Genomic DNA, 13,005 nt, shown 5'->3' on the forward strand with positions numbered 1-13,005 from the left:
TAAATTTAACTGTAGCCTTTTCTTGATAGCATCGTTTGTGAAGAGAAATCTCGGTAATTGTTACCCTTGATCCTCTATAGTAAGTTCTTTTTTCCTCTAGCTCGTCTCAAGAATTCTCTTTCTGTTTGGTTTTCTGTGGTTTGAGTATGATATGCCTAGGTGTAGATTTTTTTTTCTCTTTATCCTACTTGGTGTTCTCCGAGGTTCCTAGATCTGTAGTTTAGTGTCTGTCATTAATTTGGGGAAATTCTCAGTCATTATTACTTTGAAAATTCTGCTTCTTTCTCTGTTTCTTCTCAGATTATTCCCACTATGCATATGTTACATCTCTTGAAATTGTTCCACAATCCTTGGTTACTCTTTTCCTTTTTAAAAATTATTTTGTTTTCTCTTTGCTTTTTAGTTTGAGGGGTTTCTATCAACGTATATCTTTAATTTCACTGAGTCTTTCCTTGGCCATGTGCAGTCTACCGGTGAGTCTATCAGTGGTATTCTTCATGTCAGTTTCGATGTTTTTGATTTCTCACATTTCCTTTTGATGCTTTCCTACAGTTTCCGTCTCTCTACGTACATTACCTACTATTCTTGCATGTTGTTCCCTTTTTCCATTAGAGGCCTAGCGTATGAATCATAAGTATTCTAAAATCCTAGTCTGATATTCCAGATTATCTCCTATATCTGAGTGTGGTTAATTTACTTGCTTTGTTTAATCAGACTGTGTTTTTCTGCCTTTTAGCATATCTTATAATTTTTCGTTGAAGGCTGGACTTGATGTATTGGATAATAGGAACCGATTTAAAGGGCCTTTAGCATGAGAGTTTGTGTTTATCTGCATAAGAGTTATGTCGTGTTTACTGTTTGCTCTTACTGTAGGCGCCTGAGATTTCAATTTCCTTGAGTGTTCTTGTTGTCTTTGGTTTTCCCTAGGAACACCTTCATAAGTGGTCTAAGCCTTGCAGTTCTTTCAGCAGGAATCCTCTGGTATTATATTGGAACCTTGTTGATGCCGTGGTAAGGTGTCCAGGAAGTGTTCTATAATCCTGTGATTAGCTGTCTGTGTTTTAGTGGCTCTGTGCCCCTGGGCTATTGCCTTCACAAATGCTTCTCAGCTTTTATACCCCCTGTTATGTGACATAGGAAGTCTGGAGGGGGCTAGAGTTTGGATTTTTCCTTCATCCAAGTTAGTTGGTTTAGGAAAGTACACAGAACAGAAACATCTGGGCCTGTGTTTCAGAATGGTTACTTTTTCCTAGGTGTATTTCAGAAGGGTTTATGTCCCCCTCATGCCAGAAGCATGAGAATATTTTTCTTGGATCTTTACGGTGAGAACCTGTTAGGACCCCAGAAGGTAAAACTCACAGAAGTGTGTGGGCTCCCCTAAGACTAGGCTCCTAGGAGTTTTGGGCTCTGAAGCTTGTCACACATAGCTTCCAGTGTTGCATCAAGTACAATGTAAATTTTTCTCCTCCTTCCTGGATCCAGGACTTTCAGCTCCCAGTGAGCTGTGATTCCCTGTATTTCCCTGCATCTTCAGTTTTGAAGCATTGGTTTTCCCTGTAACTTCAATTCTCTGATGGATCTAAGAAGAGTTGTTGATTTTCAGTTTGTTCAGCTTTTTGTCATTGTGAGGATGGGAGTGATGACTTCCAAGATGTTCACGTGGCAGAGCAGGAAAATTCTTGTCAAATAGTAGAGGTGGTACCATATATCCGTGTCTTGCTTCTTATTTTATTGGGAATTCTGATAACATTCCACATTTAAGTATGCTTAATATGTATAGATTTTACAGAAGAGAAATTTCCTACTGATGTGAGTTTGTGAAAAGTTATTACCATGGACTGGTGTAAAATTTTTATCAAAGGCCCTTTCTTTCCCCTGCATATAATTAAATTGTGATTTATACTAAGAAATATATATTTGGTCTTTGTCCCCAGAGGTGCTAAAACTGTTGGGGTTTCCTAAGTGAAAAGAGCAAGAAAGGTTTGAAAGGAGTGTTTCATGTTACTGGTAACAAGCCCCTTTCAACCACACCTGAGTTTATGTTGATGAGGTGACTTTTGGAAAGCCCCTAAGGGTGGGGGGCTGCCTGGGGGACCCACCATGTGATCAGGGGCTAGGAACTTTCAGTCCTACCCTCTGAGGGAAGAAGGGCTGGAGATTGACTTAATTACCAGTGGCCAATGATTTAATTAATTATGCCTGTGTAATGAAGCCTGCATACAAATCCTAACCAAAATGGTCTGGAGAGCTTCCAGTTTGCCGAACGCAGGTAGGTGCTATGGGGGTGATGCAGCTGGAGAGGGCATGAGAGCTCCACACCTCTTCCCCACACCTCACTCTAAGTATCTCTTCCATTTGGCTGTTAGGGAGTCACATCCTTTTATAATAATCCAGTAATCTAGTAAGTACACTGTTTCCTTGAGTTCTTTGAGCCACTTTAGAAAATTACCAAACCCAGGGAGGGGGTTGTGGGAGCCCCCAATTTATAGCCAGTCAGTCAGAATTATGGGAGACCTGGGTTTGGATTAAGTGTAGGGCAATCTTGTGGGAATGAGCCCTTACCTTGTGGGATCTGATGCTAACTGCAGGTAGGTATTGTCAGAATTGAATTGAATTGTAGGATACTCAGCTGGTGGTAGAGAATTGGTTTGTGTGAGCAAAACAAAACAAAACAAAAAGCCCATACATTTGGTGTCAACAGGCTTGAGAATAGAAGTGTAGAGACAAATATTCTTTCCCTTTAGAAATGCATTTTCTCCTTTCTCTGTTAGTGCAGTGATTTCCAACTGTCAGTATTTTCTAATATGATATCTTTGTGTTCCTTAGTCATAGCCCATTTCTTCATTTAATCACATGGTTATGTGTGAGTATCCTTTTATTGGGGCATTCTTATCTGGACTTTGTATCAAGGAGGGCTACCCTATTAAAATGGTTGATCCGTTTTCTATCTTTTTGTATGGTTTGGAAGAATTCAAATAAGGTGGTGATTAGTTTTTCCCTGATCATTTGGTGTGAGGGGGCTCCAAACCTGGATTGTCCTGGAACATTTTGATGGTGCTCTGGGTTTGGACTACATTTTCACTTTAGTGATTTATAGTTTGCTAAAAATTGTTCCATTTTACTTGGGTTTTCAAATTTAAAGACATGATATTTATTTAAAAAAAACAATCATATACAACATTACAGAGAATAAAATAATGAACCCAATATACCTGGAACTCAGCATCAAGGATCCTCCATAATTGTAGGAAACAGCTTGTTCAGATTAAGGCTTATTGATTTACCAGTTTGTTTATTGGCAAGTTCACTCCTGAGACCAAGCTGTGTGCTTCCATTAGGAGATACATAGTGTCTGTTTTCTGCTTCCTGGTGTTATTGACAGGTAGTGAGGATCTTCACCCTTATCCACTAATCCATTAGGGGCTGTAGAATGGTAATTCTCTCATTCTATCTGATTCTATCATTCCGTTGATTTTACATACATACATACACCTATATGTTATATATATTATATGTATAGTGGGATCAATCAATCTATTGATTGTATTATATATAATATTAAAAATATAACTCATTGATATATATATTTACCCTTGAAAAGACTGGGAGACTTAACAACTGATTTATTACCTTTGTTTCTGTTACTACTCCTGTCTGATAACAGTCTTTTGTCGCTGCATTCTTTTATTCCCTTAAGGTCATTATTATGGAGGTGTGTTGAAGGGCAAACATTGTTTCCAGGTTCACAAAATAATCTTAAAATGGCTTAGATCACAAAATGGCTTAGGCCAAAAAGGGCTTCTCTTATGTCAAGAAAGCCATGCCTGGTTCTCTTTCTCCAGGGACCGCCTATCCTATCTGCTTACATAATCTCTTACCCTTCAAAAAGTTACTTCTCATTCATACCTCTCCCTAGCCCCGGGCAACCATCAATCTGCTTTCTGTCTCTGTGAATTTGCTTATCCTGGACAATTCATGTAAATGGTGTCATATAATATGTGACCTTTTGTTTCTGACTCCTTTCATTTATCATTTATCATAATGTCTCCAAGGTTCATTCATGGTCTCTCAGTTATCCGTACTTCATTCCTTTTCATGACTGAATAATATTCCATTGTAAGAATATACCACATTTTGTTTGTCCGTTCATTCAGTGATGGAAATTTTGGGTTGTTTGCATTTTTTGGCTTTTATGAATAATGCTTCTTTGAATATTTGGGTACAAAGATTTGTTTGAATACAGTTTTTAAGTTATTTTGGTTATATACCTAGGAATGGAATTGCTGGGTCATACGGTAATTCTTGGTTTAAATTTGAGGACCTACCAAACTGTTTTCCAAAGAGGCTGAACCATTTGACATTCTTACCAGCAATGTATGAGGGATCCAATTTCTTCATATCCTCGCAAACACTTGTTATTTTCCATTTTTATAACCAACCTAGTGAAATGGTATCCCACTCTGTCTTTTTTGTATACGTTTCCCTAGTGACTAATGATATTGAGCATCTTTTCATGTACTGTTTGGCCACTGGTATACCCTCTTTGTAGAAATGTCTATTCAGGTCCTCATCTCCAACTTATGAGGGAGGCTTTGGATATTGACCTCCTAGGTAAGCTCACTCATTGGTGTATTTATTCAGAGGCCAGTCTCAACACACCATTAACAGATTCCAGAGTTGGACTTGAGGGCACACTGGGGAAGTCTCAGGAGAAAGGAGCTCTAACGTGGGAAAGTGCTGGAGCTGAACACACGTGCTGGGACCAGGGCAGTGAGCTTTCAGGGAACCCTGGCGCGAGGGGCAGGAGGACTCTAGATAAACGAAGCCCACAGACAATCCCCAAATTACGGTTTATTCTTGTATTAACCTTCCTTCATCAGGACTGTTTATAGTCCTTTGGCTACAGGTTTTTTTGTTTGCTTGCTTGCTTTTTATTTTTTAAATTGCCTGAAATACAGTTTGAAGTAGTGAGGAGACAAATGAATTAAAGGATACTAGGTCTGCCTCAGGCCGGGAAGAGTGGAGCAGTGTGGCCTCTAGACGAATTCAGACCAAGGGTCTATTCCCAGCTCTGTCACAAGTCTTGTGAACTTGAGAAAATTGCAAGTTCATCATCTGCAAAGTGAGTCTGATAAGCCCTATCTTGTAGAGCTGTTGTAATATACGTGATGTTTGTAAAGCACTTGCAACAATGGTCTTTCAAGAATGGCATTTATTACTACGATCACTGTGACCCCAGACCATAATACCAACTCTTTGGGATTTTTTTCTTTAATCTCATGAGATGTCAGAAAATACGATACGCAGCACCTTTGGAACGAACAAAACTGCTTAGACCGTGAAACTATGTAAAACTTCCCCATTTGTAAATATGTCATTTGAGTGTAGAGGAATCTCTCCCAGCTGGATGCTACTCGGAGGTTCTAGAATTTGCGCCAAGGACCAACAGCTTCCCTCCCAGGTGCCTTTTCATCCAAACCACCCCTAGTTTCATTATAATTTCACCACCACCAAAAATTGTAGCCTTCCTTTGGCGTTCCCCAGATTACACTTAAGGTAAGTAGTAGAACATCCCTTTAAGGGAGTGGCCTCTGGCCCTTTGACCCCAGTGCAAAGAGTGCTATCACAGTGGCTTCTTGACATCTCACTTCAAGGAAGTATCATCCTTGTTTCTCAGAAACTCCCTGGAGGCGATGGGATTAAAACACCTGGTTTGTGCACTGTGTTCACCTGCACTGGGACAGGAACACGGAAGCCATTTTATTCCTGCCCCGGGTGGAGAGTCTCTCTGTTTTACCCACAGTCGCAAAGTAAAAATTCAGGGTAAGCTTCCATTCCAGTCTTGAGTCTGTCAACTCTGAGGCCCACCATCTAAGGGTCCCACCCTCCCCCCCCACAATTCACTCGGCCTCATTTAGCCCACCATCCCGCCTAACTTAAAGTCACCTCCTCGAGGGAACTGCAGTGTCCCAAAGCTCCAGACTTCCTTGCTTCAGAGCATTTACACTTGACTGCTCTCGTCTGGAACCTCCTCTCTTTCTCACCCCTTGTTGTAACTTGCCATTTATTTAGGTCTCAGAGTGTGTCTCACCATCTTGACATGGCAGCAGCTCCTAGGCTCCGAAGGTCTATGGACAGTGGCTCAGTCTTCTTTTTCTTCCCATCCCCAGTTGTGCCACGGAGCCTTCCAAAGAGTAGCTGCTCAATTAATGGTTGGGAATAAGAGTGGCAACGATAAGGATGTCTACTCTATTATTGTTTAATTTCTCTCACAATCTTGAGTAATCTAAGAAAACATCTTTCAGGTTTACAAAAAGAAGCACTAAAAGAATAAAAGAAACCAAAAATGTACCACCATGTACGCTTTTTCTTTTCTTTTTTTTACTTGACCCACATGATTTTACTGCCGAGTCTATTCACAGTTCCATGGAAATCCCTCTTCCATTGCTGTGTTTTCTTGTTCTAGGTCATAAAAAAAAAAATGGAAGGTTTTTAAATTTGTTTTATGAAATATGAAAACTTTAACTTGTACCTGATAAAAGTAATGAATATGCGATCCATACTGTCACCGGCAGAATGGCGATTTCCTGGGCTCTTGCCCTCCCAAAGAGGAAGAATTCAGTCGAGAGGCGTAGAGCAGTTTTAAGTAGCAAGAGTTCAGTTAAGCAGAGCAAAGGTACGCTCCCGAGAAAGCAGGAGAGCGGGCTGTCTGGAAACCAGAAGCAGCCCCGCGATGGGGTAGGGCTGTGTTTTGTAGAGTGGTGGTCCCTCCCTGTGTCCTGTGTTATTTGACTGACAAATCGATCGACAGCTTTAGGCTATATAACTTTCCTGCTAGTATGCAGGCACTTACCCATAAGCACCCAAGCAGAACCCATGGGGTGGGGCGGGGAAGCAAAAGCCGCAATGCTAAGTTATTACAAGTGAGGCGTAATGAACCCTGGGGTACCTTGAGTCACCTTGTAGGTCTTGGTGCGCCTGCGTCAACCTGTGCTGGCGGTTTTGTCTTGCTTGGTCCTGGTATGGCTGGAAACCTAGCAGTGGTCCTTGACCACGAGAGGGAGGATCTCTGGGCATGCTACAACCACCAGTGTCCAGGTAGGGGAGGGAAAGGCGAACCGTCCAGGATGGGGCAGGCCCGCTCGTGTGTGACTCGCTCTCCTCACCTTGGCTCTGGGCACCCTCTTCAGATCCTGGGCATGAAACCCCTGCATCACGAGGGCTTGTGGCTGGGTCTCCCTGAGGCTCCTGGCGAGTGCCAGCAGCAGGGGAGCTCGGGGGAGTACCCCGAGAAACAGAAGCGGGGGAGGAGGGCGACTCTTCTATCTCTTCTGCCACCGCCGCTGCGGCCGCCGCCTCAGTGGCCTGGGCACCCTTGAGACTCTGAGTCTCCTCCCGGGCCTGGTGGCGTTTCTCGCGGGCACGGCGCTTGCTCTTCCGGCCCCGAGGCATGATGACACAGGTCAGGGCCAGCAGGCGGGAGTGTGGGCAGGAAGGCAGGCAACGAGGGCACCTGGGGGAGGGACAAGGAGATGCTGTGAGCACCTTCAGCGGGGAGATTCCTCCCTGGCTTTAACCAAGGCCGCCTCTGCAGGGTCCTGGAGGGCACTGCCCGAGGACCCACAGGGCTCCTGTTCTCCTGCTCAGCCTGTCCCCTGAGACCCCTGTGGAGGACGGTAGAGTGAGCCTTGGGCTACAGGCTGCCAGCCTACCTGAGTGTCACTGGGGTGACAGAAGGGGCTGCCAGTGGGACCTTCCGTGTCCTAGGGCGGGGAGTCTGCTCAGTTCATCTTCAGGATCTTTAGGTGGACGGCAGCCAGGGCCTGGGCTTCCTCCCCTCCGTTGCTCTGCCGTTCACACCTCAGTGGTCCCGGGGACCCATGAGGAGGAAGTGAGTGGTGGCCCAGCTCACCGGCCTGACAGGGGGAACACCGTGCTGACAGCTCTGTGGAGTCCTTTCTATCCTGGGATCACTGGGTCCTCAGTCCCTATTCAGTGCTCTCAGCTGGCTTCACGTAGGGCCTGGGACCCACCCTTCTGCCCTCTGATGGCTTTACCTTCAGGCTAAGGGTCTCACCTCCCTTAGACCTGATGTAAAGGAGCCTCGGCCCGACTGCCCTGTCCTGAGCCTTCAAGTGCTGAAAGCAGGGGCAAGGCTAGACTCTTTGTCGTCCCCAGAGCTCAGCGGGTGGGGCATGTTCCCCTTAGTCGTCACTCAGGGTTCTCAGTTTGACTCCTGGGAAGGCCTGTGGCTCCTGTCTCTTTACCTGAGGACATGTGCTCATAGAAAGGCCCACCGCTGTCTGAGAGCCAACAGAAGAAAGTGAGGGTAGCCTGATGTCCCACGTCTACCTGTGGTCTCTGAAGGCAGGAAGCTGGGGCCGGCATATGCAGGCCATATCATGCTTGACTGCGCCGGTCCTCACTCAGGCCCTTCCTCAGTTTGACTCCTGGGAAGACCTGTAATTTCTCCTTCTCTTCACCTATTACTGTCCCCACTTCTCTGTCACCCTGGGAGGAGTTAAGGGTTGCCTCTGCTCGGCCTGACATCTCTCCAGGCGTCTCCCAGGACTGACAGCAGGGGAGAGATGATGTGCTGCCCCCATTGTTATGGTTTTCATGCTCCACTCCAGCCTTAGGTCCTCACCCCAACTCCTAGCACAACCTGGAAATTTCCCCTGTGCTGAGTCAGCCAGCCTCGGAGCAAAGTCCTCACCACCCTGAGTCCCCAGAAGCAGAAGTCAGAGTAGGCCACGTGTAGCCACAGCTATTTCTGAGGGGCTTCTGAGGACTAACACAGAGGGCAAGATTCCCCGGGCTCCGCTCTTCTGGGGTTTGTGACCTCAATAGTCCTCACTCTGTCAGGATCTGGGACTCTTCCGTCTACCGACCTGAGTCCTCCAGAACCGGAGGCAAGTGGGTGACACATGGAACTACCCCTGCCTGGGGCTTCCCCGGGCCGAAAGGGTGGTGGGGCTATGCGTTTGTTCCTGTCTCTTTTCGGTTGTGCGTTCCCCTTGGTCCTCACTCGGAGTCCTTACGCTGGCTCTTCCCGTGACCTAGAGAGGCCTGTGCTCTCATACTACAGCCTTTACTTCCCTGAGACCACCTAGGAGGATGTGAGGGTTGCCTCACGTGGGCATGACTGCCTGTGGTCACTCATGGCCGACAGTAAGGGAGGGATTCTGTGGCGTCCCCGCTTTTATGATTTGGGTGGTTCCCTCAGTCCTCATGGTCCTCTGCTCGACTCTTGGCATGACCTGGAATTCCTCCCTGTGCTCCCCTGAGGCTGGCCCCTGGGACCAAGTGCCTCATCTACCTGAGACGCTCTAAAAGGAAAGGCGTGGGGCGCATCATGCCAACATTCCTGGATTTGCCAAGGGGAGGTATCCAGTGGCAGGGCTCTGCTCTAGGTGGAGTCCCTTTATCCTCATTTAGAGTCACTAGATTTCCAGTCTCTACTGAGTGAGGCTGTTCCCCATAGACCAAGGCCCTCGCCTCCCCGAGACCACCCCCAGTGGAAAGAGGGGGCAGGTCAGCCAGAAAGCTTTGTCCTGGGCCTCCTGGGGCTGACCTCAGGGGCGGGACTCTGCATTCTCCTCTGTTCTGGAGTGAGTGGTCCTCTTGCTCCTCATTCAGGGTCCTCATCGTGATGCCTGACCAGACCCAGGACTCCACCCTCCACTCCCCTGAAGCTGTGCTCCTCAGCACAAAGGCATTACCTTCTTGGGAATTCTGAATTGGAAGTCAGGATGAACCAGATCTGTCCAAAGCTGTTGGGGTCTTCTGAGGAGCAGGAATTTACAAGGCCCCACTCTTCTGGAGTCAGTGGCCCCTCAGTCCTAACTCTGTTTTCTTACCTTGACTTCAGGTAGCATATGGGACTCCACCCTCCCTACTGTCTGTCTGCCAGCCTCAGGCCAAGGCTTTCACTTTCCTGAGACACCAGAAGGGGAGATAAGAGACCTATTCCCTGGCTACCCCTGCCGGGGGCCTCTGTGTGGTCCCCTTTGTTATGGGGAGTCCACTCATCGGCACCCAGTGTCCTCACCCTGAAGCAAATTAAGGCCTGTTAGGATCTCCTACTTGGGCAGAATTGGAGATGCTGCCACAAGACCAAGGAACTCACCTCCCTGAGAACCTCTCCACCCTTGCCCCGGAGGAAAAGAAGGGGTACCTTCAGACAGGCAGCTCTGCGCATGGCCACACAAGGGAGAAAGCAGGGTAGACTTTGTGGGGCCCCCTTCTGTTCTAAGGTCCTCACCTTGAGTAACTATCAGAGGCTGGGACTCCTCCCTCCCCTGACCTGAGGACACAGCTCTTAAACCAAGGCTTTTATGTCCCTGAGAAACTTGAAGAGTAAATGAGGAGATGCTGATCTTTTCAGGGTATCTGACATTGCATATGTAGAAGACCCCATTGTCACTGAAAATTTTTCTTTTTATTCATACCATTCACTTATCCAGCGTTACTGTTACTGTATTCCGAAACAGTGCTTTGGGAACAGGGCCCCTTTTATCCCATGAGATACATTTTGGAGTGGTGAGAAGAAAAATGAATTAAAAGACGTAAGGTCTGGCTTAGGCTGGGAGGAGTGGAAGAGTGTAGGCTCTAGACTATTCCAGACCAGGGGACTAGACCCAGCAAGGTCACTTAATCAGTCTTGTGAACTTGAGACACCTGCAAGTTATTCACCTGTAAAGGGAGTCTGCTATATCCTATCCTGCGTGAATGTTGGAATGTTATGTACTACATGTAAAGCAGTGGCATACTCATTAAGCAATATTGGGTTTTTGATGAATGGCAGTTATGATATGATTATTATGAACCCCAAAGTACCACCCTCCCATCAGAGTTTATTTTTAATCCAGTAGGTAGCAGAGAATATGCAGTGCACTAGGGCAAAAGAAACAAATACTCACAAATGAGCTAAATCAAAGTATCTTTTATTTCTACCAAAAGAAAGTTTAAACGAAGTAAGGCAAACCACGAGTTAAATGGCTTTTACTCTCTGTTTTCTCCATTTTTTGTTTCTAAATATTTTCTGTGGTCGCCTTTCACATTTCCATGAAAATCTCTATTGCAGTGCCATGTTTTCTACTTCTGGATCATACAGAAAATATAGATGGTTCGTTTTTCTGTTACATATACCAAAACTGTAACTTTAGAACTCTTTAAACAGCAATAAATATGCAAGCAATGTCATTCACAAATTCCTATTCTTAAGAAAATACACTATCTATTACAAGAAAAAACATTTGAAAAACCTAAATCAGTCAATAATATATAGAAGTTACTAGTTTAAAACAAGAAGATAAATAAGATCTATACTTTGTTCCCTCCATCCCTACTACTCTGCACTATTTAGGAGCCTGACTGCTCTCTTCCAAAACAAAGTGAGCAAACTGCCCACGGCCTCCCTCCCTACATGTGGGAGGAGCTGCGATCCTTGGCCCTGGAAGGGGCTCTGCCCTCAGCAACAGCTGCAGCCCTGGCCGCGGCGCTCTCTTCCGCATCTTTCAGAGCCTCCTCATAGCGATCTGCGAAGGCACTGGGGATGGTACCAATGATCTTGGCCAAAATCTCCAGCACTTTCATCTTGCTGATTTCAGCGTGGGCTCTCGGGCCCCACAGGAACTCATAGCGCGGAGGATCGCTGTTGGGCACCTGGCGGTATGTCAGGTACTTTTGCTGCACGAAATCTTTGCTGATGAGCCTCCCGGGATCCCCGAAGATCAAGTGCCTCCTCCCAGCATACAAACCCAACGCATTGAGGAATTTCCAGATCTCCTCTTCGGTGGCACGGTTGCCCTTCGTGAAGATCAGGCCCAGGAGAATCATCAGGAGACCGGATGTGGGCAGCCCCGACTCATCACTTGGACTTCCCTCGCTGGGGAGGGCCATCTTGCTGATGAGGGCGTAGGAGTGACTGCTGGGGTCAACTTCCTTCAGCTCGAGGCCAAAGACCAGCTCCATGATCTCAGAGGCTCTGCTGAGGATCTCAGGGAAGTGCTTATCATACTTCCTGTTGATAGCCTTCAGCAGTGCTGCCTGCGGGATGGGCTCCTTCGTCTTGTACTTCTCCAGCAGGAAGTGCACCAACATTGTGGACTCCCTGATCAGAAAAACTCTGCAACTGCTCTGAATGAAAGGTGCTGCCTGGGAGGTACCTGCACTTTTCTCATCTTGGCTCTGGGCACCCTCTTCAGATCCTGGGCATGAAACCCCTTCATCACGAGAGGTAGTGGTTGGGGCTCCCTGAGGCTCCTGGCGAGTGCCAGCAGCAGGGGAGCTCGGGGGAGTACCCCTAGAAACAGAAGCGGCGGAGGACGGCGACTCTTGTATCTCTTCTGCCACCGCCGCCTCCTCAGTGGCCTGGGCACCCTTGAGACTCTGAGTCTCCCCCCGGGCCTGGTGGCGTTTCTTGCGGCCATGGCGCTTGTTCCGGCGCCGAGGCATGATGACACAGGTCAGGGCCAGCAGGCAGGAGTGTGGGCAGGAAGGCAGGCAACGAGGGCACCTGGGGGAGGGACAAGGAGATGCTGTGAGCACCTTCAGCGGGGAGATTCCTCCCTGGCTTTAACCAAGGCCGCCTCTGCAGGGTCCTGGAGGGCACTGCTCGAGGACCCACAGGGCTCCTGTTCTGCTCAGCCTGTCCCCTGAGACCCCTGTGGAGGACGGTAGAGTGAGCCTTGGGCCACAGCCAGCCAGCCTTGCCTGGGCGGTACGGGGGTGACAGTGGGGGCTGGCAGGGGAGGTAGGTCCCCACGGTTCCCATTCAGAGTCAGGATGACAGTTGTTGCCAAGACCCCCACCCCCACCCCCTCCCCTCTGCTGCTCTGAAGTTGACACCACCATCTCCCACGACACCCAGGAGGAGGAAAGGAGGGAGCGTTCAGCCCACCACCGAAGGGTCCTGGGACCCTCCGTTCTGCTGCCTGGTGGCTGCCCCTTCAGAACAAAGCTCTAACCTCCCTCGGAACTGGCAGAGGAAAGTACGGGCGG

At 47.4% G+C, this 13,005-nt stretch overlaps 1 pseudogene; it reads right to left on the minus strand.

Annotated features, from left to right (window-relative positions):
* Positions 1 to 11,360: 11,360 nt before the first annotated feature.
* LOC137217132 (melanoma-associated antigen B4-like) lies at positions 11,361 to 12,778 on the minus strand (annotated as a pseudogene).
* Between the last annotated feature and the right edge of the window lie 227 nt (positions 12,779 to 13,005).

Source organism: Pseudorca crassidens, chromosome X (genome assembly GCF_039906515.1).
Source record: "Pseudorca crassidens isolate mPseCra1 chromosome X, mPseCra1.hap1, whole genome shotgun sequence".
Lineage (NCBI taxonomy): Eukaryota > Metazoa > Chordata > Mammalia > Artiodactyla > Delphinidae > Pseudorca > Pseudorca crassidens.